The 26,348-nt window shown below is 37.6% G+C and overlaps 1 pseudogene; it reads right to left on the bottom strand.

Annotated features, from left to right (window-relative positions):
- Positions 1-214: 214 nt before the first annotated feature.
- LOC101720328 (large ribosomal subunit protein uL18m-like) lies at positions 215-25,963 on the bottom strand (annotated as a pseudogene).
- Positions 25,964-26,348: the final 385 nt, after the last annotated feature.

Genomic DNA, 26,348 nt, shown 5'->3' with positions numbered 1-26,348 from the left:
ATCCTTAATTTTTTTTCTGTTAATATGCCTTTACCTGATAGCTTACAACTTTTAATTTATCCTTCCAAAGTTATAATTGGTGATGCTTTTCTTAGATACTTCTATCAGTCCAAGAAAGAAGAATTAGCCCTTGATTAAAACATCAAAACCACATACACACAAACACACAAGGATAACAAAAAGTATGACCTTAACTACAAATTGTCCTCTCCTGTTAATTATTGCTACAAAAGGTCCACACTGGTTTTTCTTTCAGATGATTTCTTTTGATGGCCACAGTAGCCAATAGTTTTATATTTATATGTTTAAAACAATTAATTCCTCTATTTAATTCATAGATTGTCCGAGGTTCCTGTAGCACCACGTCACCTTCTGCCATGGCATTTCATTGGATCTGAGGCTGCTTTCTAAGGGGTTGGTTGGTAGACCAGGAAGTTGATTCCAGCCTCTAAGAATCACTGTGCCCCCATCGTCCTATGCTGACACGAGCCACCACGTTTTAGCCGTATAAAGTTGCTCTTCAATAGCCCACTCATGAATGGATGCTGACACAACAACTGGCTATTCCAATGCTCAACAAGCATTTCTACATGATGCTGAGTCCTTATAACTCCCAACCTGTGCCAGAATTCAAGGACAGGCCACACTGCCCCTGAACCCCTTTCTTTCCTATCTACAAAAAAGAGCACCAGATTCCAGAAGTTTTGGTTAGTGAACATTGGGACAGTAGCTTCATCTCCCACAGACTGCGCTTTAGGCTTCACCGCTGAGGTGGAACTGGTTAAGAGGGCTGGGGACCCACACTCTAAGAAATGGAAACTGCCACATGGATCTGGGTTTCTGCAAATGGGCAACTTCCAGAACTGTCACAAAAATGCCATCAGTAAGGGAATTACCTATGAAAGCCCACAAAGCCTGCATCCTTTTCTTGATGGTTGTCTCAGCAGTTAACCAGTTGCAGCAGTCACATTAGCAGAGGAGCACAAACACTCACTTTTGTGAAACAGATTAGTGGTTGCCTGGGGATAGAAGAGAGGCATGAGTCAAAAAGAGTTACAAGGAGACGTTTAGGTGTGATGGATATATTCATTATCTTAATTGGGTGATTTTTTTTGGGGGGGGGGGAGTTACCAGGGATCAAACTCTGGTCCTTGCACTTGCGAGGCAGGCAGCAGAACCACTGACCTAAATCCCTGGCCCAATTGAGTGATGTTTTCATGAATGTATTTACATGATAAAAACATCAAATTAAACGTTTCAAATATGCGCAACTTAGTGCATCAATTATAGTTCAATAAAACTTTCACAATACCCAAGTTCAAGTGCTCAAAAGCACAAGTGGCTAATGGTTAACACATTGGGCATTGCCAATCTGTAGAGTACTTCCATCACTGCAGAAAGTAAAATGGATATTACTGCCCTAGAATCTCAGGAAGGAACTGAGACGGCTAAGAATGGAACTGAGAGGCCCTACCGAGGTCCCCAGTCTCATGGAAGATGCCGAATCACCCCACTGCAGACAGGTAGGTCTGCCCACACCCTACCGAGGTCCCAAGTGGTACAGAACATGCTGAATCAGCCCGCTGCAGACAGGCAGGTCTGTGCATGCCCTACCGAGGTCCCGAGTCCCGCAGAAGACGCCGAATCACCCCACTGCAGACAGGCAGTCACCTGGTTCCACACTACAAAGACGCAGAGGACACCAGACCACCATACCAAGGTACTGAGTCCCACTGCTCCCGGTCCAGACATAGGGGCTTCTGAACCACCATCCCACTGCCCCGGTCCAGAGGAAGGGGCTTCCTGGCCACCATCCCTCCCGCTGCTCTGAGCCCACAGAAAAGGGCTTTTGGGCCACCATCCCTACCGCTGCTTGCAGCCCCTGGCCCATATCTCCCAGCCCAGAGGAGGTAATCCGTGCAGGCACTAACAGACCCCCGCCCCAGTCAAAATGAGAAAACACATAAATAAGTCTCAAAACCAAACTTCCAGATCACCTACAGCAACCCCAAAGGGAAATGAGATGGAACACTCTGATACTCAGCCACCTGGACCCACTGAACTGGCAACAAAAGGGGATCTGGAAAAAATGAAATCAGAAATAATTTCTCAGATAACAGGAGAAATTGGGCCCCTACTGCAAGACATGATTAATAAATCTAGAGAGGAGCTGAGGAACATGATGGAATCCCAACATAAGAAACAAATGAAATCCATAAAACAGATGCAAATAGATTTCCAGGACATGAAAAACTCCACTGAAAGTCTACACAGCAGAATGAGCCAATGTGAGGACAGAATTTCAGATATAGAACATAAGATTGCAATTAGTGACCAGGAAAAGAAAAATTGCTTCAAAATTATAAGGAAACATGAGAAATCAATCCAGCAGCTGCTAGATGATGCAAAGAAGAATAACATAAGACTGTTGGGCTCAATGAAGAAACAGGAGAGAGTGGAGATGACATAAAAAATCTCTTCAAAGAAATAATGGCAGAAAACTTCCCGAGCAGGGGAAAAGAACTTGACATACAGATAAGTGAGGCATATAGAACTCCAAATAGCCTTGATCAAAAAAAATCTACACATAGGCATATAATTGTTAAGATTCCAGAAACACAACAGAAGAACAAAGTTCTCCAAGCAGTCAGAGAAAAGAAACAAATCACATACAAAGGAAAGCCCATCAGAATCACAGCAGGCTTCTCAACCCAAACCATCAAGGCAAGAAGAGTTTGGAGTGACATATTCCAAGCCCTAAAAGAAAACAGTCTCCAACCCAGATTGATGTACTCTGCAAAACTATCTTTCAAAATGGATGGAGAAATAAGATACCTTCATGACAAAGAGCACCTTAGGAACTTTGTGAATACCAAACCAGCACTCCAAAGAATTTTACACAATAGCCTAGGAACAGACATTGAGGATCACAACCCCAGGAAGCAAAGCAGAATGAACCCACCTGGCATGACAAGAAATTAACTGTAAATTGGGAGAACCCCACAAAAAGAAAAAGTCATGGCAATGACAAGTCAATATGTTTCAGTTATAACCATCAACGTTAATGGTCTCAATTCACCAATCAAAAGAAATAGACTGGCAGAATGGGTCAAGAAGCAAAATCCAACAATATGCTGCATACAAGAAACACACTTCATTCAAAAGGAAACTCATAGACTGAAAGTTAAAGGGTGGGGAAAAAAAAAAAAAAAACGCCATGCAACAGGAACCCGAAAAAAAGCAGGAGTAGCTATCCTGCTTGCAGATCAAGTGGATTTCAAACCAACACTGATTAAGAGAGATGAAGAAGGACACTACATCCTTGTAAAGGGAACAATCCAAGAGGAAGAGATGACAATCATAAATATCTATGCACCAAACACTAGTGCACCCAATTATATAAAACAAATACTAATGGACATGAAAAGTCATATATGCACTAATACAATTGTAGTGGGGAACTTCAACACCCCACTGTCACAAATAGATAGATCAAATAGACTAAAAATAAGTAATGAAATACTAGAACTCGATCGAACTCTTGAACAAATGAGTTTAACAGATGTTTACAGAGTCTTCCACCCCACAAAATCAGAATACACATTCTTCTCAGCTGCACATGGGTCATTCTCCAAAATAGACCACATACTCACACATAGAACATTTTTAAGTAAGTGCAAAGGAATTGAAGTTATCCCTTGTATATTATCAGACCATAGTGTGATGAAATTGGAGATCCAGAGCAAAAGAAACTGGAAAAACTTCATAAACACATGGAAATAGAACAACACACTTCTGAATAACCAATGGGTCACAGAGGAAATTTAAGAAGAAATCAGACAGTTCCTTCAATTAAATGACAATGACAATACAACATATCAGAATCTATGGGACACAATGAAAGCAGTCTTACAAGGGAAATTCATAGCAGTGAATAAGCATATTAGGAAAACAGAGTGAGTCCAATTAAACAACCTGATGCTGAACCTCAAGCTTCTAGAAAAAGAAGAGCAGGACAACCCCAAAGCTCATACAAGGGAGGAAATTATAAAGATCAGAGGAGAAATCAATGCAATGGAGACTAAGAGAATGATACAAAAAATCAGTGAAGCCAAGAGTTGGTTCTTCGAAAGAATCAACAAAATTGACAAACCCATAGCCAAAGTTGTCAGAAAAAGGAAAGGCCCAAATCCATGCGATTAGGAATGAAAAGGGTGAAACTACAACAGACCCAGCAGAAATCCAGAGGATTATCAATACCTACTTCCACAACCTATACGCCGATAAGATGGACAACACAGAAGCAATGGACAGATTCCTAGATACATATGAATTACCAAAGTTGAATGAAGAAGACCTACAAATTCTGAACAACCCAATATCAACCAATGAAATTGAAAATATAATTAAAAACCTATCAACTAAGAAAAGCCCGTGCCCTGATGGCTTCACTGCTGAATTCTACAAGACATTTAGAGAGGAACTACTGCCACTACTCTTTAAACTCTTCAATGAAATGGAAAGGGAAGCAATACTCCCAAATTCATTCCTGGAAGCAAGCATCACCTTGATCCCCAAAGCAGAGAAAGACCAAAATGAAAAAGAGAAGTATAGGCCAATCTCACTAATGAATACAGATGCAAAAATCCTTAATAAGATGCTGGCAAACAGAATGCAGAAGATCATCAAGAAGATCATACACCCTGATCAGTGGGATTCATCCCAGGGATGCAGGAATGGTTCAGTATACACAAATCAATCAATGTAATACACTATATCAATAGAGCCAAGGACAAAAACCATATGATTATCTCCATAGATGCAGAAAAAGCATTTGACAAAATCCAACATGCATTTATGATAAAAACCCTTCAAAAAATTGGAATAGATGGTCTCTACCTCAAACTGATAGAAGGCATCTATGGAAAACCAACAGCCAATATCATACTAAATAGTCAAAAACTGAAATCCTTCACACTAAAATCAGGAACAAGGCAAGGATATCCACTATCACCACTCTTGTTCAATATAGTTCTGGAAACATTAGCCACGGCAATTAGATAAGAGAAAGAAATAAAAGGAATAAAGATAGGAAATGAAGAAGTCAAATTGTCATTATTTGCAGATGACATGATACTCTATACAGAAGACCCCAAGAACTCCACCAAAAGTCTTCTAGACTTAATAACCAAAATCAGTCAAGTAGCTGGTTACAAGGTCAACACACAAAAATTAATAGCTTTCCTCTACACAAATGACAGACTCACTGAGAGAGAAATAGGGCAAATAATTCCTTTCACAATAGCATCCAAAAAACTGAAATACCTAGGAATCATCCTAATGAAAGAAATCAAAGTCCTCTTCTCTGAAAACTATGGCACTCTGAAAAGAGAGATTGAAGATGATATCAGAAAATGGACAGACATCCCCTGCTCCTGGGTAGGAAGCATCAACATAGTGAAAATGGCCATACTTCCAAAACTGCTATATAGATTTAATGCAATTCCAATTGAGATCCCAGCAGCATACTTCATGGACCTTGAGAAAACAATCCAAAAATTCATTTGAAACAAGAAGAGACCCAGAATAGCAAAAGCAATTCTAGGTAACAGAGACATGGCAGGGGGTATCACAATCCCCAACCTGCAACTATACTACAAAGCTACTGTGATAAAAACAGCATGATACTGGCAAAGAAACAGACTTGAGGACCAGTGGAACAGATTAGAAGATGCAGAAACAACGCCAGAAACACTCAGTCATCTCATCTTTGACAAAGGAGCCAAACACCCTCACTGGAGGAAAGATAGACTCTTTAATAAATGGTGCTGGAAAAATTGGGCTTCAACTTGCCAAAGATTAAAACTAGACCTGTATCTCTCACCATGCACTAAACTAAAATCAAAATGGATTAAAGATCTAAATATTAAAATAGAAACTCTGAACCAGTTGGAACAGAGGTTAGGTAGAACCCTTGAAGACATCAGTGTGGGAAAAGATTTTATGAACAAAACCTCAGGTGCCTGTGAACTAGCACAAATCATCAACAAGTGGGATCTCTTCTTATTAAAAGGCTTGTGCACAGCAAGACAAACCAGCAGCAGTGTGAAGAGACAACCCACAATGTGGGAAAAAATCCTCACCTGCTCTTCCTCAGACAAAGGTCTAGTATCTCAAATCTATAAAGAACTTAAAAAGATCAGACCTCCCAAATTTAAAGACCCAACCCAAAAATGGGCATCTGAAATGAACAGACCTTTCTCAGACAAAGAAGTAGAAATAGTAAATTAATACATGAAAAAATGTTCAACATCACTGGTCATTCGAGAGATGCAAATGAAAACAATGCTGAGATTCCACTTCAGTCCAGAAAGAATGGCTGCTATCATGAAATCAACCAATAACAAATGCTGGTGGGGCTGTGGGGAAAGAGGAACACTGCTCCACTGCTGGTGGGAGTGTAGACTGGTGCAAGCACTGTGGAAATCAGTATGGAGATACCTCAAAGAACTAGGACTGGAAGTCCCATTTGACCCTGCTCTTCCACCGCTGGGGATCTTCCCCAAAGAATTAAAAGAATCATACCACAGTGATGTATGTGCACCCATGTTCATAGCAGCACAGTTTGTAATGGCTAAAACTTGGAAACAGCCCAAATGCGCATCAACTGGAGACTGGATAAAGAAAATGTGGGTTTTTTATAAAATGGAGTACTACTCAGCCATAAAAAATGAGAAATTAGAGACATTTATAGCTAAGTGGATGAACATTGTGGCGATACTTTTAAGTGAAATAAATAGGACACACATGAATAAATACTGAATAGTTTCTCTGGTGTGAGAAACTGAAAGTGTAAATAAGCACTAAATGTATAATAGGTAATATGAAATAGGAAGAAAAGGGGCAAAGGGGAAGGAAGTGGGAGGGCTAGGGGAAAGAATAGAAGGGAATGGGATTTATATGAGAAAATGGAAAAATAGGAACAAATCTTTGTAAAGAGGGAGGAATGGAGGGGTTGAAGGGAGGGCTGGGCAAGGGTGAAAAATAAGAAGGAAGAGAGATTATGTAAAGGTGCAAGTTCCCAATGATGAATGTCATTATATTGTATAACTAAAATGTACCAATGATTAGAATGAATAATGGATAATGCAAAATAGGAAGAAAAGGTCCAAAGGGGTAGGGGTAGTGGGAGGCACAGGGGAAAGGAAAGAAGGGAAAGGAAAAATGATGAGAAATGGAAAAAATGGAAATAAAGTCTTTGTAAATAGGGAAGGCTGGAGGGGGTGAAGGGAGGGCTAGGAATGGGGAAAAAATAAGAACCAAGATGCATTATGTAAAGGTACAATTCCCAATGAGAAATGTAATTGTGTTGTATACCTACAATGTACCAATAAAAGAATTTAATAAAAAAAAAAGAATGGAACTGAGATGGGTAAGGAAGGAACTTGAGAAGAGGAAACTCAATGCCAATGGATGAAGAACGGATGTGCTGTTAGTTTGCCAATCCTGCAATGCAGGTGAATGACATGAGTTACAGTGAGGCTGCTTTGGGACATCTAGTTCTTCAGTATTTCTCAGAACCCACAAATAACCATTTATAACAAGGATTCTTCATTTCTCAGTAACTAAAAGCACAGCTATCACAAGCTCTGTGGAACTAGGAAAGAATTATTAGGTAATGCTCAATTACTTCAGCAATTATAAAATGGATGCAGGAGAACACGGTGTCCTGAGATCTTAAGGAGAGAATTAAATTCCACAAATTAATAGATATAAAGTATTTACATGAAAATATTTATATGATTTTCCCAGGATTAAATTCCCATGTTTCAGGATCCTCATGCCAGGTAGCACTTAGCAACAAACCAACATGCTGAATGGCTAGGAATAGCTCAGTATTTCAGTGTATGGGCTATTTTAATGAATCTGGTTTTCTGGGCTGTACTTGTTTTGTTTTTGCTTTGCTGTCTCTTGTGCATGTTTGCTTTCTGCTTGTCAGTATTTTTTTCCATTATACCCACCTCCTGGGAAGTTTGAGAGTTGCATATGTCTTCATTAGGGTAGAGCCAAGTAATATTATCTGTCTTTATTTTTATTTCCTCTCTGAACACTAATTCTTGAACCCAAACCATCACTGCTATTTTCCATTATCATGGCTTCTATTCTGAACCTAGTCATCAACCCAAGTACTAAATCACCAATCCCTGGAGAAAGAAGAGAGGATGCATTTTACCACTAGTTCTAATATATGCTTCTCATTTTAAAAAATGCTCACACTCATTAATCAACAATGAACATCCTTGCCTGTGAAAAGTGATGTGGCACATAAGGAACAGGATGAGAGGAGTTAAAAAAATCCAAATAATCATAATTTTTTCTTAATTAACATAGACAATACATTTCATAATTGATGTTTTCAGGTTGCCTCAGAGCTCTGAGTCATTAGATAAGAATCCAATTAAAGGATGAGCCCCATTCCTAAATATAACGAGGCAGTGCTGTATTTTGCTGCCTTTCATTTCCCAGGAGTATGAATGTAAGAGAATGTGAATGTGTTCCTCATCTCTTCAGAGTTTATTTTGGAATGTCTCCTCAGAAAGGGAAACTCTTTATTTTACCCTGTCAATTGAGGTGAAAGCTTTTCCCCCAATGAGAATGAATTAGAAAACTTATATTTTAAACATTATTGAAAATGTTTGGTACTGTTTTTCAGAATCTTATTGCACTGGGAAATATATTCAAATTTTTCAATGATTTTGATGCTATCCACAAGAGGAGTAAATATGTAATAATTTCTGAAGTATCTAAGATGGTTTTAAAAAGTGTAATTCACATTTACTGAACACTATGTTTCAAGTGTGTTCTAAGCACTTTTTTCATTTTTAAATGTTATGCTAATTATTATTATCTCCATTTCAAAAGTGAGGAAACTGAGGTACATGATGTATCCAACACAGAGACAGCAAGCTGTGGAGTCAAGATGAAATAAAATCTCAGTAGAGATGGATGGAGAAGATGTAACACATGCATTTTAGGTATTGATGAAATTATTAAGCCATGCTATACTAGTAAAGCTCTCCTAAAATTACAAAATTGACAAAAATTTAAATTAAGCTTTGGGTATTTTTATACCAATCCACTTGGAACAGCATGCTGTTTCCCAGGACTTGCCTGAAGTAGAAATTTCCAACATTATAAGACCAACTATTTTTTCTCAAAATACTTTTAAAAAATGTAAAATAGAACCAAAGTTTTATTGTCAGGTATTTTCATTATTTATAATTAAAGATTTAAGCATTCAGGTAATAAAATCATTGCACAGAGAAAATGATTTCAATTTAGTTCAGAAAACAATCATTCTGCATCCAAAAAAAGCCTAGAAATAGCCTACTATGTTAATAAGTATATTTAGATGATGAAACTTAATAATTTCCCACTGTTCTCTAATAAACAGCATAAATTTAAAATATGTTAAAATATTTCAATCCTTCAGGTACAGTACACTCTAAGACTTTTGACTTTTGGAAATTTTTGTTGAACCTAAAATATTCTTAATTAGATATTAGTAGCAAAGGAGAAACTTCTGATCAATGATAGCCAGAAAACAGTTGGAAATAATTAAAAAGAACTTGGGGAGTTTTATCTGTCCCTGGAGTCTTCAGAAAAAATACAAGCTATTCCCTCTGATAATTTCAGAACTGAGACGTCGTCTCCCAGTACCATGATGCTCATCCAGTGGCCACAGACACCAATCTGGGAGAGTCATTTTCATATTCCATTGGCTCAGGCTGGAAGATAAACAAAAAAAGAAACATCATTTCACAATAAAAGTTAATTTGCTTACCTTCTGCCACTCATCATTGGCTTCACAGATGCTCACATAAACCTTTACACATACATTTTCCTTTCCAAAAAATACCTTATTTCTACTTTCTAAAATGCCTTCTTTCTTCTTTCATTTCTACCTTGAAAATTTCTCCTCACCTTCAAAGTCAGCCTCACACATCACCCCAACCTATCTGAGATCTTTTCTATTCCCTCAAGGCAGAGTTTCTCACATTTATAGTGAGGAAGTCTCTGGGTCCAAAATCCCAGAAGACGATGCAACACAGGAAAACAGAGATGTGCAAGAAAAGGCAGTCCATGATCCCAAATCCAGCAAGTACAGAGAAATCTGGAGACAACAATCTCTGGAAACCAAATAGTGGGGAAATTCCAAGGTCTCTGGGCTGTACAGTTCTGGGAGAATCTGTAGAAGCAGGGGACCAATGAATGTTTATATCAAAGGGAGCAAGGATAAGTGAAGAAAGACTGCCAATTCAACCCCCCCCCACACACATACACACACACACATACACACACACACACATACACACACACACACACATACACACACTCCTCACATATATGAAGGCACCATGCTAGTACTGTGGGAATTACAGAGAAAAGGTACTGAGACATTTCAGAACGCACACTCTATTTGGAATTGATTTTTAAAAGACATTAGTTACTTTGCTAAAAGGTAAACTGTGTTAAAAACTATACATAAAGCTAAAAACAGTGTTCTTTTTGGAGAAGTACTGGACTCCATAATCAAGGAGGAGCTGTGATTTTGAGTAGTCCACTGCTACAGATCAACATGGAATGTACAGAAGAGAGTAAGTGTTGGAGGCAGGCAGATCTGTCACTGATTTGGCATGTGATCTCTGTCAAGCTGCCTAACTCTGAGAATCATGCCTTCTTCAGAGCATTGTAATGACTAAATAAAAAGATGCCTGATGTAATGAAAGCACTCACCATTTCTCTCTTCTTACTGCCCTGGGCAGGAGCCAACCATGATGCAGATATCTAGGTGATAAGCCCTGTTATGGTTTGGATCAAAAATGTTCCCCAAACATCTCATGTGTTTGGAGGGTGATTGTGTCATGGAGCTTTATATTCATGAGTGGTTTCATCCATTCATGAGTTCAGTAGCTTAAAGTGCTGTTAGAAGATGGAAACTGGTTGGAGGAGGCTCACTGGGTATGTGACTTGGAAGGATATCTTCTTATCCCTGGCCCCTCTCCTCTCTCTGCTTCCTGGTTGCCATGACATGAGCAGCTTCCCTCTGCTAGGACTTTCTGCCATGCTGTTTCTGCCTTGGAGCCAGCCAACTCTGGAATGAACCCACTGAAACTGTGAGCCAAAATAAACTTCCTCTTTCTTTAAATTGGAGGTGTCAGGTATTCTGCCCCAGTGACAAAAAAGTGACTAAGATAAGCTTGAGAACAGCAGGGTAAGTAGTACATATAAGGAGATAGGCTCAGACTTGTGGGGAGATTCCACTGGCTATCAGGAGCTACCTTGCTTTTTGATTCATCAATTCCTCATTTCTACATATTTCTCTCACTGGAGGCTCAGCTTCATCCTCCTCAGACAAACAGATGATATGAGTATGCACCACACACAAGTGTGCACACGCACACACACATGCACACAACATACCCCATACCATTACTATTATACTTTCATAGATTCTGATCTCAGAGCCCAGTGTTCTTATTCTCTATAAGTAGTTTGAGATAAATGCATAAAGGAAATAAATCTGGGAGCTTCTAAAAATATGAAGAAACAAAAATACGTGTTCCTTCAGTGACCAAGTCCAGTCTTCATGACCAAAATATCTTGCCACTTTCTGTACTCTCCATCTGCACTGCTATCACCTTTTCTTGCAGACACTGTTGTGAATACTTACCAGTTAATCTTCCCATCTCCAATGTAACCTTCTTCCAATCCAGTTGTCTATTAATTCCAATGCTTATGGAGACAAACAGAAAAACAAATAAGTGACCACAGCTCAGTGCAATTGCCTATGAAAACACAGTGCAAATCGTGGTGGGGGGGAAGCATTTTCACCAAATATAGGAACACCCACTCAGCTATAACCCATAGTTTTAATACAGGAATGCAGGCCAGTCTTTCTAGAATATTCTTTTTTTAAAAAAGATCAAAGATTTAACTTTTATGTTAAAAAAGATCTGAATGTTTACTGCATCATTCTTTTTTATCTAAATAAATCCCCCATATGCCTGAGCCATGTGAAGCTGAGTTTCTGTCCTGTACTAGATAAGGGTCCTTACTAATACAGTTTGTTAATGAGAAATTTATATGACTGTCTCCAAAACTCAGTTGTGTGTTCTCTGGGTCAGGAACAGTGTCAAGAGTTGTCTCTGTGTCCCTGTTGCTACCTGATGATGGCTGGTACCTGACCAAAATTTCATTATTTGCAAATGAATAAATAGATGGATACACATAAATTCTTTGAAGACCTAGGGGCAGGGAATTAAATTCCAAAATAATAGGCAGTAGAAGATTTAGTTCTTGAATAGAACCCCTCACAAAATAGAATTTGTGCTTTTTATTTAGGCACAAGCTTCTTCAAGGAGGAATTGCATCTGAGACCTCACCTCAGGCTGCCATCAGTGTTGACCTCTCAGGAGAATGAGCAGTCAGCCAATACAAAATGTCAATGTGTTCAAGCAGAATGAACACAAAACTCATATTTCCTTAGGTTTCCTCTGAGTAAACAGGCAGTTAATGACTGAATCTTCCCAGATACAAGGATCAAAGAAGCTTTAAGAAGAAAAGCAATACAAAAAGAACTTTAAGGTTGCTATTCCAAAAGATTTCTTGAGTAATGAGACCCAATTACACATGTGTGGCATTGTCAGAGGTTATCTCTACACACAAAGTTGCTCTTTCATCTTGTTAATAGTCATTGACCACAAGGAAATGTCTGCTATATAAGCTAACCTTGTAAAGGACAGCTATTGCCAGACATTCACAATGCCTTCCTCTGTAGGTATGAGAAATAAATATCCTCTCCATTTCTTTCTTTTAAGACTCAGTTTCCCTCATCTGTTACACCAGAATGCTGACATATAGCTTGTTACAATGGAAGGGCTGTTACCAATTGATACCAGAGGTTGAAATTTCAAACTTTAAATACGATGAAAGTAAGATCCAGGGAAGATAGTATTCATCCACCTAAATCCCACAGTTGGTTAGTGACTATGCCTGACCCAGCCAGGCAGTTCTCAGTATACCCTAATCACAAAACTTACACTCTAATTACATAGTTTTTGCTGACCTTGAGGTATAAAATGACATTCTTCAAAAATGTATGGGATACATTAGCTAAATGTGAGTGGTTCATTTGCAAGCAAGCTACTTTGATTTTTAGAGCTTGTCATGGAGGGAAATGTCTGAATCTTATAAACAACGGGCCTAAAGCATTCAAGTCATGAATATTCTTTTCCCTGTATTAAATCTACATTATAGAGGTCAGAAGTCCCTCCCCTCTTTCTGCAGCACATAAGCATTCATAGCAGATGCAATTCGTGCTTCAGCCTGCTGAACTTTTCCCAAGTACACTGAGTAATAAGGACAGCTCCTGGAAGGCTCATGAGAACTTTTCTGCAAGCTTTTGTTTACACCTAACCTGAATCATAAGATGCTGCAAAATATAGACTCAAAAGCACTCCTTGTTGCTACTTTCAGTATGGGGTACCTCACTCTACCAACTCAAAGCATTTCTAAAGAAGTAATGAACTCTTGTAATATGGAAGCCAGGGAGATGCTATTGTCTGCTAAGTCCTCAGGCTGTTATTGCAGTAAAACAAGATCCTTGGCATCTATCCTGGTTGTCATTGAATGCTTACATATCAGTCTTTCAAAACCAAAATGCTTTTGAGGATGCCTGGGCAACTAGACTATCCCAATCTAATGAGTGTTTGTCTTAATTGCAAAGACATCTACAAAGATGTCTTCCTTTAATAAGCTTGCCATTCAACAATAAAAAAAGAAAAATGCATTTCATATGAGATAGGCAGCCCTGCGATGCAAGGGTCTTTTTCTGTGACACATTTCTGTGGACCTCATCACCTTCTGTACCTACTTACTATACCTCTGTCTAGGGTCCCCAACTCCTAGGGACCCAGAGACTCAGCATCATCCCACCATGAGTCCAAACTCTCCTGACTCCAACCCCCTTACCATTCAAATGTGTCTTTCCTACATAGCTTCCCTTTCAGTGGGCAAATAATTAGTTAATCTGATAAACCAAATTAATATCTTCTAAACTTTTATCATTTGTAAACCATTGTCATCATTTCACTGTATCCATAAATGACCTGCATTGTTATTAATGTAAGATTTTCATTTATATTGATTCATTTTTAAATATAAATAATTGCTGTCTTCCGGGCTGCTGAAACACCATGCCTAGCACAGAGGAGGCTTCAGGGCTGCCATACCACCACTCCAAGTGCAGAGGAGGTGAGGCACATTGGTGCCAGCATCACACACACACACACACACACACACACCCCACACACACCTCTTCCAACCCCACCACATGAAAATGAGAAGACAAGGAAACAAGTCTCAAAACAAGACTTCCAGATAACCTGCAGCAACCCCAAAGGGAAACGAGGTGGAACAATCTGATACTCAACCATCTGGACACCCTGAAATGGCAAAAAAAAAAAAAAAAAAAAAAAGGGAATCTGGAAAAAATTAAATCAGAAATAATTTCTCAGAAAACAGCAGAGATTGGGCTCATAGTGAAAGACATGATTAATAAATCTAGACAGTAGCTGAGGAACATGATGGAATCCCAACATAGGAAACAAATGGAATCCATAAAACAGATGCAAACAGATTTCCAGGAGATGAAAAACTCCATTGAAAGTCTACACAACACAATGAGCCAATGTAAGGACAGAATTTCAGATACAGAAGATAAAATTGCAATTAGTGACCAGGAAAAGAAAAATTGCTTTAAAATTGTAAGGAATGATGAGAAATCAATCCAGCAGCTGCATGATGAATGATGCAAAGAATAGCATAAGACTGATTGGAGTCAATGAAGAAACAGGAGAGAGTGCAGATGACATAAAAAAAAAATGTTCACAGAAGTAATGGCAAAAAACTTCCCAGGCAGGGGAAATAACTTGACGTACAGATAAGTGATGCATATAGGACTCCAAATAACCTTGATAAAAAAATCTACATATAGGCATATAATTGTTAAGATTCCAGAAACCCAACAGAAGAACAAAGTTTTGCAAGCAGTTAGAGAAAAGAAACAAATCACATAAAAAGAAAAGCCCATAAGAATCACAGGAGACTTCTCAACACAAACCATCAAGGCATGAAGAGCTTGGAGTGACATATTCCAAGCCCTAGAAGAAAACAGCCTCCAGCCCAGATTGATGTGCCCTGCAAAACTATCTTTCAAAATTGATGGTGAAATAAGATACTTTCATGACAAAGAGCACCTTAGGAACTTCATGAATACCAAACCAGCACTCCAAAAAATTTTAGACAAAATCCTAGGAAAAGACAAACAGGATCACAACCTAGGAAGCCCAGCAGAATGAATACCCCATGCACAACAAGAAACTAAAAGCAAAGGGGGAGGACCAAACAAAAACAAAAAGTCATAACAATGATAACTCAATACATATCAGTTATATCCATCAATGTTAATGGTCTCAACTCATCAATCAAAAGAAATAGACTGGCAGAATGGATGAAGAAGCAAGATCCAACAATATGCTGCATACAAGAAACACACTTAATTCAAAAGGAAACTCATAGACTGAAAGTTAAAGGGTGGAAAAAAAAAGCCATGCGACAGGAACCCCCTAAAAAGCAGGAGTAGCTATCTTCCTTGCAGATCAAGTGGATTTCAAACCAACACTCATTAAGAGAGACAAAGAAGGATACTACATCCTTGTAAAGGGAACAATCTAACAGGTAGAGATGACAATCATTGACATCTATGCACCAAACACTAGTGTACCCAACTATATAAAACAAATAATAACGGACATGAAAAATCAAATAAGCACTAACACAAGAGTAGTGGGGGACCTCAATACCCCACTGTCACAAATAGATAGATCAACTAGACCAAAAATAAGTAATGAAATACTAGAACTCAATCAAACTCTTGAACAAATGAACTTAATAGATGTTTACAGAGTATTCCTACCCACCAAGACAGCATACACATTCTTTTCAGCTGCACACAGGTCCTTCTCCAAAACAAACCATGTGCTCTCGCATAGAACATGTCTAGGTAAGTGCAAAGGGATTGAAGTTATCCCCTGTATATTATCAGGCCACAGTGTGATGAAATTGGAGACCAATATCAAAAGAAACCACAAAAATTTCATATACACATGGAAATTGAACAACACACTTCTGAATAACCATGGGTCACAGAGGAAATTAAAGAAGAAATCAGACAGTATTAAATTAACAATGACAATACAACATATTGGAATCTATGGGACACAATGAAAGCAGTCTTATGAGGGAAATTCATAGAAGTGAATACTCATGTTAGGAAAACAGAGCGAGCCCTATTAAACAACCTGATGCTGAACCCCAAGCTTCTAGAAAAAGAAGAAAAGGACAAACCCAAAGCTCATAAAAAGGAGGAAATTATAAAGATCAGAGCAGAAAGCAATGCCATGGAGACTAAGAGAATGATTCAAAAAAATCAATGAAGCCAAGAGTTGGTTCTTTGAAAGAATAAACAAAATTGACAAACCCTTAACCAATCTTGTCAGAAAAAAGGAAAGAAAAGGCCCAACTCCATGCAATTAGGAATGAAAAGGGTGAAATTACAGCAGACCCAGCAGAAATCCAGAGGACCATTAGTACCTACTTTGAGAACCAATACATCAATAAGATGGAAAACACAGATGAAATGGACAGATTCCTAGACACATGTGAATTACCAAAGTTGAACTAAGAAGACCTAAAAATTCTAAACAACCCAATATCAATCAATGAAATTGAAAATGTAATTAAAAACATACCAACTAAGAAAAGCCCAATTCCTGTTGTCTTCACTGCTAAATTCTACAAGACACTTAGAGAGAAACTACTGCCACTACTCTTTAAACTCTTCCATGAAATTGAAAGGGAAGCAATACTCCTGAATTCATTCTTGGAACCAAGTATCACCTTGATCCCCAAAGCAGAGAAAGACCCAACCAAAAAAGAATAGGCCAATCTCACTAATGAACATAGATGCAAAAATACTTAATAAGATACTGGCAAATAGAATGCAGAAGATCATCAAGAAGATCATACAGCCTAACCAAGTGGGATTCATCCCAGAGATGCAGGGATGGTTCAACATACCCAAATCAATAAATGTAATATAATATATCAATAGAGCCAAGGACAAAAGCCATATGATCATCTCAATTGATGCAGAAAAAGCATTAAACAAAATCCAACATGCATTTATGATAAAAACCCTATAAAAAATTGGAATAGACGGTGTCTACCTCAATCTGATAACAGCCATCTATGAAAAACCAACAGCCAATATCATACTAAATGGTCAAAAACTGAAATCCTTCACACTAAAATCAGGAACAAGACAAGGATGTTCACCATCACCACTCCGTTCAATATAGTTTTGGAAACATTAGCCACAGTAATTAGACAAAAGAAAGAAACAAAAGGAATAAAGTTAGGAAATTAAGAAGTCAAATTGTCATTATTTGCAGATGACATGATACTCTACATAGAAGACCCCATGTACTCCACCAAAATTCTTCTAGTTTAATAACCACATTCAGTCAAGTAGCTGGATACAAGGTCAACACACAAAAATCAATAGCTTTCCTCTACATGAATAACAGACTCACTGAGAGAGAAATAGGGCAAATAATTCCTTTCACAATAGCATCAAAAAGACTGAAATACTTAGGAATCAACCTAACAAAAGAAACCAAGGACCGCTTCTCTGAAAACTATAGCACTCTGAAAAGAGAATATCAGAATATTGAAGAGGATATCAGAAAATGGAAAGACACCCCCTGCTCCTGGGTAGGAAGGATCAACATAGTGAAAATGGCCATACTTCCAAAACTGCTATATAGATTCAATGCAATCCCAATTGAAATCCCAGCAGCATACATCACAGACCTTGAGAAAAAAATCCAAAAATTCATTTGGAACGAGAAGAGACCCAGAATAGCAAAAGCATTTCTAGGTAACAGAGACATGGCAGGGGGTATCACAATCCCCAACCTGCAACTATACTACAAAGCTACTGTGATAAAAAAGAAACAGCATGGTACTGGCAACGAAATGGACCTGAGGACCAGTGGAACAGATTGGAAGGATGCAGAAACAACTCCAGACACACTCAGCCCCCTCATCTTTCACAAAGTAGCCAAACACCCTCACTGGAGAAAAGATAGCCTCTTTAATAAATGGTGCTGGAGAAATTGGGTTTCAACTTGCCATAGATTAACCTAGACCTATATCTCTCACCATGCACTAAACTAAAATCGAAATGGATTAAAGATCTAAATATTAAAATAGAAACACTGAACCGGCTGGAACAGAGGTTAGGTAGAACTCTTGAAATGTTTTATTGGTGTAGGAAAAGATTTTATGAACAAAACCTCAGTTGCCCGTGAACTAGCACAAATAATCAACAAGCGAGATCTCTTCTTATTAAAAAGCTTCTGCACAGCAAGAGAAACCAGCAGCAGTGTGAAGAGACAACCCACAATGTGGGAAAGAATTTTCACCTGCTATTCCTCAGACAAAGTTCTACTATCTAGAAGCTAAAAAGAACTTAAAAAAATTAGACCTCCCAAATTTAAATACCCAATACAAAAATGGGCATCTGAAATGGACAGACATTTCTCAGTCAAAGAAGTACAAATGGCAAATAAACATATGAAAAAATGTTCAACATCACTGGTCACTGGAGAAATGCAAATGAAAACAGTGCCGAGATTCCACCTCACTCCAGAAAGAATGGCTGCTATCATGAAATCAACCAATAGCAAATGCTGGCAGGGCTGTGGCAAAAGAGGAACACTGCTCCACTGCTGATGGGAGTGTAGACTGGTGCAACCACTGTGGAAATCAGTATGGAGATACCTCAAAGAACTAGGACTGGAAGTCCCATTTGACCCAGCTATTCCCCTGCTGGATATCTTCCCCAAAGCATTAAAAGAATCATACCACAGTGACACATGTGCACCCATGTTCATAGCAGCACTATTTGTAATAGCTAAAACTTGGAAGCAGCCCAATTGCCCATCAAATGGAGACTGGACACAAATATGTGGGGTTTTTTTTATAAAATGGGGTACTATTGAGCCATAAAAATGAGAAATTAGAGACATTTGTAGCTAAATGGATACACATTGAGTCCATAGTCTTAAGTGAAATAAATAGGACACACATGTGTAAATACCAAATAGTTTCTCTGGTGTGAGAAACTAAAAGTGTAAATAAGGACTAAAACGTATAATAGATAATGTGGAATAGGAAGAAAAGGGGCAAAGGGGAAGGGCAAATGGGAGGGGTAGGGGAAAGGAAAGAAGGGAATGGAATTAATATGAGAAAATGAAAAACTGGTAACAAAGTCTTTGTAAATAAGGAGAGATGGAGGGGTTGAAGGGAGGGCAGGGGAAAGGGAAAAAATAAGAACCAAGAGAGATTATGTAAAAGTGCAAATTTCCAATGATGAATGTCATTATATAGTATACCTAAAATGTACTAATAAAATAAAATTTTTTAAAATGCATAATTTTAATTTTAATCAATAATTACCTTCAAACCCATAGTTTTAATATGTTTTTGTGCTAATGCATATTAGGAGAAATACATGTTTAGAACTATTAAAATAAAAATGCTTATCCATTTACTACTAAAACTATCTTTTTTTTTTTTTGGTACTGGGTACTAAAACTATCTTATGCCCAGTGATGGTACATTGACATCAGAGTGGGCCATGTGACTTCCTTTGGCTGATAGAATATAAGAGGCATGAAGCTATGCTGCTTCAGAGCAGAAGCCTTCAGAACTATCTTGTAGATCCATCAAGTTCAACAGCGCTTTTTTTGAGGCTTGACTCCTACTCATGATGTCAGCAGGTCAGATCAGCCAAGAGTAGCAGTCAGCGTGTTATACAGCGGAATGGAGGGTACCATTTAATCCAATGAGTCAGTTCAGTGCAATTTAGTTAAGAGAACTGTTATTGTTTTCTTTTATTAATTACTGTATATTTAAAATATATTTAAAGTTTTAAAAATTTATGTTGGATTTCAAAAATCAAGTTTTAAATACCATAGCATACAGATTAGTTGAATAGCTTACAATAGAGAACCAAGCTGTTCCTAATTTACAAAGTAATTGTAACACATTATCTTTCTTATGTTTTATAATAAGACTATCACCTACCTTTCTGTTTCTGTTTCCTAGGACACTGAGTTTCTGTTGGATTTCTACATGCAGTAACTCTTATGCTAGAATTTCATGTCAAATGTATTTTTACTGACCTTGCTTCAAAAAGGAAACCTCTTATTCACAATCTATCTTCAATCTCAAAAAGATAAACCAGCTCAGGTTAAGTTTTGCCACAGTCGGTGTTTTAAGGAAGCTTGAATGGATCAATGCAACCCAAATCAACTTTCTCTGATTTCTGAATAGAAACTCTTTCTCATTCATTATGTACTTAACTCAAATGTATCTGTTAAGATACAGCTTTTTTTTTTTTTTTTTTTTTTTACTTTTGGAACAAATTCAGCTTAAAAACTAGTACAATGAAGAGTATAAAGAACTCCTGAACATTTTATACCCAGAAATCACATTTAGACTTCCCCAAATATCCTAGTATTTTTTAACAGAAAAAGAACCCAATCCTGGACCATATGTTGATCCAGTGGATCTTGGATCTTTCCTCACTTTCATGACCTGCAATGTCACAAGCAGGTCATTCTGTAGAGTGTCCTTCACTCTGAGTTTGTTTCACATTTCCTCATTTTTAAACTTGATCAGTTGATTTAAAAAGTGTTATGTTTCTCTACTATGAAGTTACATTTCACCCTTAGTGACTGATAAGTATTTCATGAAGAGACTGTGGTAAATTCTCTTCTTTGCATGAATTAACTTTTTTTTACTCTGATAGTTAACAACAGTGCTTCTGTAACTCAATCATCCCTTCTACATTTATTAGTTGGCATTCTACTGTTAAAAAGCTTTCTTTTCTATTTGTTATTTATTTTTATCAATATAGACTCATATATTCCTTTATTATTTAAGGAATTATAATCAATTGATGTCACTACTTATTTTAATGTGGAAATTCTCCCAAATTTGACCAGGCAAGTCCCTTCACAGTGGCCTCTGTGCTGTTATGAGATAGTCTCATCATTCTTTGAGCATTTCCTTGTATTCTGGTACAAGAGAATGTGTGTGTGTCATCTTGTTATTTTTCCTCCCCATCCCTGGGGTCAGAAAATTCTTTAAAGAATCCTGTTTATTTTTAGTGTTTTGTAAAGAATGTTCTTTAGAGGCCAAGATCTCCCTGTCAAGTGTGTTCATTGTTACTGTGGCATGACTGCTACTAGGTTCTTTATTCTATATTGTTGAACTGTTTAATGCTAGCCATTGCTCTAAACCATATCCCAGTTCCCTGGATTTACATAGCTTTTATCTGTTTTTCAATATGAAGTAAAACAGATCTAGGAAAATAAATGCACATATAGACACACAACTCCAGGGTTTCATGGGGGTGCTATACTCACCAGTGAACTAATCTACTGGGTTCATAGCTGATCATGCTGTTAGGAAGTGGGGCCCACTTGGAGGTGGGTCACCGTGGATGTGCCCTTGGAGGACACATCTCTCTGGTGCACTTCTCTACTCTTGCTTCCCACTGCCATGAAATGAGCAGGTTTTTTCCACCACATTCTTATTCCATGATGTTGCTGCATTAGAACCAGCTTACCCTGGACTGAAATTTCTAAACTGGTGAACCAAAATGCACTTTGCCTTTGAGTTGTGGTTGTCAGATACTTTGTCCCAGCAATGAGAAAACTAATACAAATCTTCCCATCTCTTAAAGTAGCAACACTTCCATCCAGTTGATCAGATACTGGAAACCCTCCTCTGATTACCCTCTTCTGTCCTGTAAGCATGTTCTGTGGGTGCTCCCTCTAAATGTATCTCCGGTAAGCCTGAGGTCCCACCACCATCTCTCATGTGGATCAGTGTAAAGTTCTCCGAAGAGCTATATCTGCTTCAACTCATATCCCCATGAAATTACTTTTCAGTAGGTACACTGTCTAAAAAATAATTTTTCTCATGTCTAAATAGCAGGCTTAAATTCTTTGACTCTTTTTACTTTAAAACCTTATGCTTCTTCCTGCTTATTCTAGTAGCTACTTATCTACAGTTTCCCTCTCCACATTTTCAATTAACCATATCTGCTAATACTGATATTTGTCTGATTCTTTCAAGAGAGGGACCACATTTACATAATTTTTTATTACAGATCATTCTTGTAATTTTTCTTTTTATTTGTTATTAATCTTTTACAGTACTTAATTTATAAATCAAACTTTATTATAGGTATGTATGTATAGGAAAAAAACATAGCATATACTGCATTTTCAGGCATCCACTGGGGGGTCTTGAAATGTACCCCTCATAGATAAGGGGGTTACTATAAATAGTTCTATAAAATTGGGATAAGAATATAAAAGTAATGGATCAAAACAATGACATAATTCTTAAAATGAAACTTAAAATATTCTTTTTCTGAAAGAAGATTAAGTCCACATATCATTCTAAAGAAGCATACATAGTATAAGTGTAATATTTGTTTTTTAAGCTTAGGTCTTCTTATTTTTATTGACATATAAACTTGTACATATGTTGAAGTACATTTTGATAATTTGATACGTGTATATAAGGTCACAATAAAACTGGCATAATTAGCATTTCCATTTCCTTAAATATTTATCATTTCTTCATTCTGCAAACTGAACTCTGTGTTAGTGAGCTTTCCATCATCATAATGAAATACATAAGTACTTAATTTATAAAGAGAAAAGATTTATTTGGGATCACACTTTTGGAAGTTTCAGCACATTATGGCACAAACTTACAGCGGAGTGGAGTAAAATCATTCATCATGTGGCCAGGGGAGGGAGAGAGAGACGGAGATAGACACAGAGAAAGATAAGGATCCTACAGTTCCCCCAAGACGTTTAAAGACCTTTCCCCTAGGTCCTATTTTTGAAGATTCAACCTCTTCTCATTAGGGCCACCCTGGAGGTCAACCCTTTAACACATGAGCCTTTCAGAGATTCAAGATCCAAACTACCTCAGCCTCTCTTCTCATTCTTTGAAAAATACACAATAAATTAATGTGAACTGTCTTACCCACCATATTGTGTTGTAGAACATTATAATTTACTTCTCCTATGTAACAGTATTTTGGTACCCATTACCTACCCTCTTTCTCTACCCTCTCCTTCCTACCCTTCTTGTCCTCTAATGGCCACTTATTCTACTCACTAGTCTATGAAATTAGCTATTTTTAAATTTTAAGTTTTATTAGTACGTTTACAGTACATAATGATTATATTCATCATGGTGAGTTCCTGGTTTTTGGTTATGTTTTGTTTTGGTTTTGTTTGAGACAGGGTCTCACCGTGTAGTTCAGGCTAGACTTGAACTCATTATGTAACCGGGGCTGACCTCAAACTCACAGTGATCCTCCTGTCTCAGGTAGCAAAGTACTGGGGTTACAGGTATATGCCACCATGCCCAGCTTTTTAAATTCATTTTTATCTCTTTCTCCTTTCCTCCCTCCCCCATGTCTCCATCTTTTGGTTCCTTTCCCTTTTTCAAAAGATCTATCTCCCTGTTTCCTATTATCTAATCTGTATTTTCTCTGTTTATATTTTGGGTTTCTCATATGTATAAAAGAAACCACACAATCTTTAAGCTTCTGTGTCTGATTTATTTCACTTAACATTATGGTCTCTTTTTTTTTTTTGGTACCAGGGATCGAACTCGGGTCCTTGCACTTGCGAGGCAGGTGGCAGAACCACTGAGCTAAATCCCCGGCCCTCGGGCTGGGGATTTAGTTCAGTGGTTCCAGCACTTTCCTTGCAAGTGCAAGGTCCCAAGTTCGATCCCCAGTACAAAAAAAAAAAATTATGGTCTCAAGGTGCACGCATTTTCCTACAAATGACTCAAGTTCATCCTCCATTATGACAAAGTAGTACTCTTGTGTACAAATACATTTTCTTATCCATTTACCTGTTGATGGACATACAGATAACTCCCAAAGTTTAGCTATTAGCAGCACAACTAATGAAATCAGCTATTTAAAACTTTCACATAAGAACAAGAACATGTAGTATTTGTCTTCCTATTAGACCTTTTTATTAATGTTTATTTTTTCTACTAGTTTATTTATCCAATTAAAGTTATACAATTGCACAAAAGAGAGAAGAAAGGAAAAAAAAGAAAAAAGGATTATTTCTCCAAATTATAGACGGCATATCAATGTCCTTTTTTTCCTCAAATAAGGCCACTTTTATCTTCAGGGAGGAGTAATTTGGAAGTGAGTGCTACTACTTGGAATGGGATGGGTGGTCAAATTTGTTGGATAGAGCAAGCACTTCTAATTTCCTATCTCAAAAGTACAAGAATTCTATTTTTAGAAAAACTCCAGAATGGCTTCCTTACTCTGTAATTTGAATGGTGTTGCAGTGTTTACATTGTTATTCTTATCATCTTATAAGACAATCCTCCCCAGATGGTATTTATATCTGGCACTATGATGATCATGATCAGAATCAGCACTTTTAATTAATTATGCATATTGAACAACTGCAATCACACATAGATTCTATTACCTGGAATGCTGCTGGAATGCTTACTGTTTCAGAATCTTAGGATATAAAGGATACACAGATGTCCCATTTTATTATCTCATTTTCAAGTACTTTTAAAATTCACTAGAAGTGCAGTTTATAAAATTAGATCAATTTTTCTTTTATAATGTCTTAGATAGAAAAGTAAAGAAAAAAGAAATTTGGAGCTCTCAGAAAATAAGCTAGATGCTATATACAATGTGGACATAATACCTTATCTCATGTACCTCTTGTCTTTCCCTTACCTTAAAATTCTAAACATTGGTCAAGGAAACAGTAGAGCCTTTCCTGAGAGAGCATTTTAATTTTGTCAAAATAGTAAGGTGTTCTATGGCCAGGATGATGATTTTCTTATGTCATGCATTTTCACTGAATACAAACCTTTACCAAAACTTTTTGACAGATTTCAAATTCAATTAGTCATAATTCCCTGGTGATTTTTCCCTCTACAATTTCTGGTGATGAATTACACAATTGTTACATATGTTAGAAAGTGATTTCCTTTTAGTTCCAGGGTAGGATTTGACCAGACAGACATTTGAGCAGCCATTCTATCTGTGTGTCTAGGTAGAATCAGAAAAATCCTCTCATGGATATTGTGAATCACAATGTCATGTCCCTATGGACAAAGTTTGTAATCTTGGGTCAAGAGGCAATGGTCGTCAACAGAAGAGACAGAATTTGCTCATAATTTTCTCTTTCTCATTTTGTGGGTATATAAAAGTACCCATAGGTAAGTAACATTAGCTTTGACCCATTCACACACCATCCAATCCATTCTCCACACTGCAGCTTGGATGAAGTTTCTAAGCAAATGCGTTCATGTTAACCTTAAGTTTAAATTATTCATTAGCTTACCACTGTCCTCAAGATAAAGTCTAAATTCTGCAACACAGCTTCAAAACATTTTACATCTTGTATCTGCCTGTAGCACCTTGTATATTTGCCAACCTTGCCTCTTCCATTCAAACTCCAGCCAAATGAAATAACTCTGGGTTAAACTAAGCCAAGTAGGTTTGCTGCACAAAGTATTCATGCCGCCTGGATATGCTTACTCCTCTCCCAAGTCCCTTACCTGGATAAGCCCTGTTCATGTTCCATATCTCACGATCTGATTTCCTTTGCAAGACTTTTCCTGGCTTCCCAACACTGGATTTGTGACTTCTCTTCTGTGCTCCCTTAACCTCCTGCATTTATCTCTGTTATAGCATGGATCACAGAACTTGCTCACTTTTCCATATCATTGCTGTGTACCTTGAAAATATCGTAGCATTCTGAACCATATAGTCATGCACTACATAATGACATTTCCATCAGGAATGGAGCTCATATTTGGGTCAGTGATCCTATTAGATTACATTACCCAGTGATATTGTAGCTATCTTGGTTTGCATAAGCATACTCTATGATGTTCACACAATGACAAAATTGCCTAACAATACATTCCTCAAAACATACCCCCATCATCAAATGACTCATGACTACCTTAGCAAAAAACTAGTCCTGAATCAATGTTTTCTGAACAGCAACACAATGACTCTCAAACACAAGAGGCTTCCCACCAATAGAACCTACAAT

This window comes from Heterocephalus glaber, unplaced genomic scaffold, assembly GCF_053883595.1.
Source record: "Heterocephalus glaber isolate CG9 unplaced genomic scaffold, H.glaber_assembly_v1.0 deba00001720, whole genome shotgun sequence".
Lineage (NCBI taxonomy): Eukaryota > Metazoa > Chordata > Mammalia > Rodentia > Bathyergidae > Heterocephalus > Heterocephalus glaber.
Note: the sequence above shows the minus strand (reverse complement) of the source record. Positions and strands in the feature narration are given on the sequence as shown.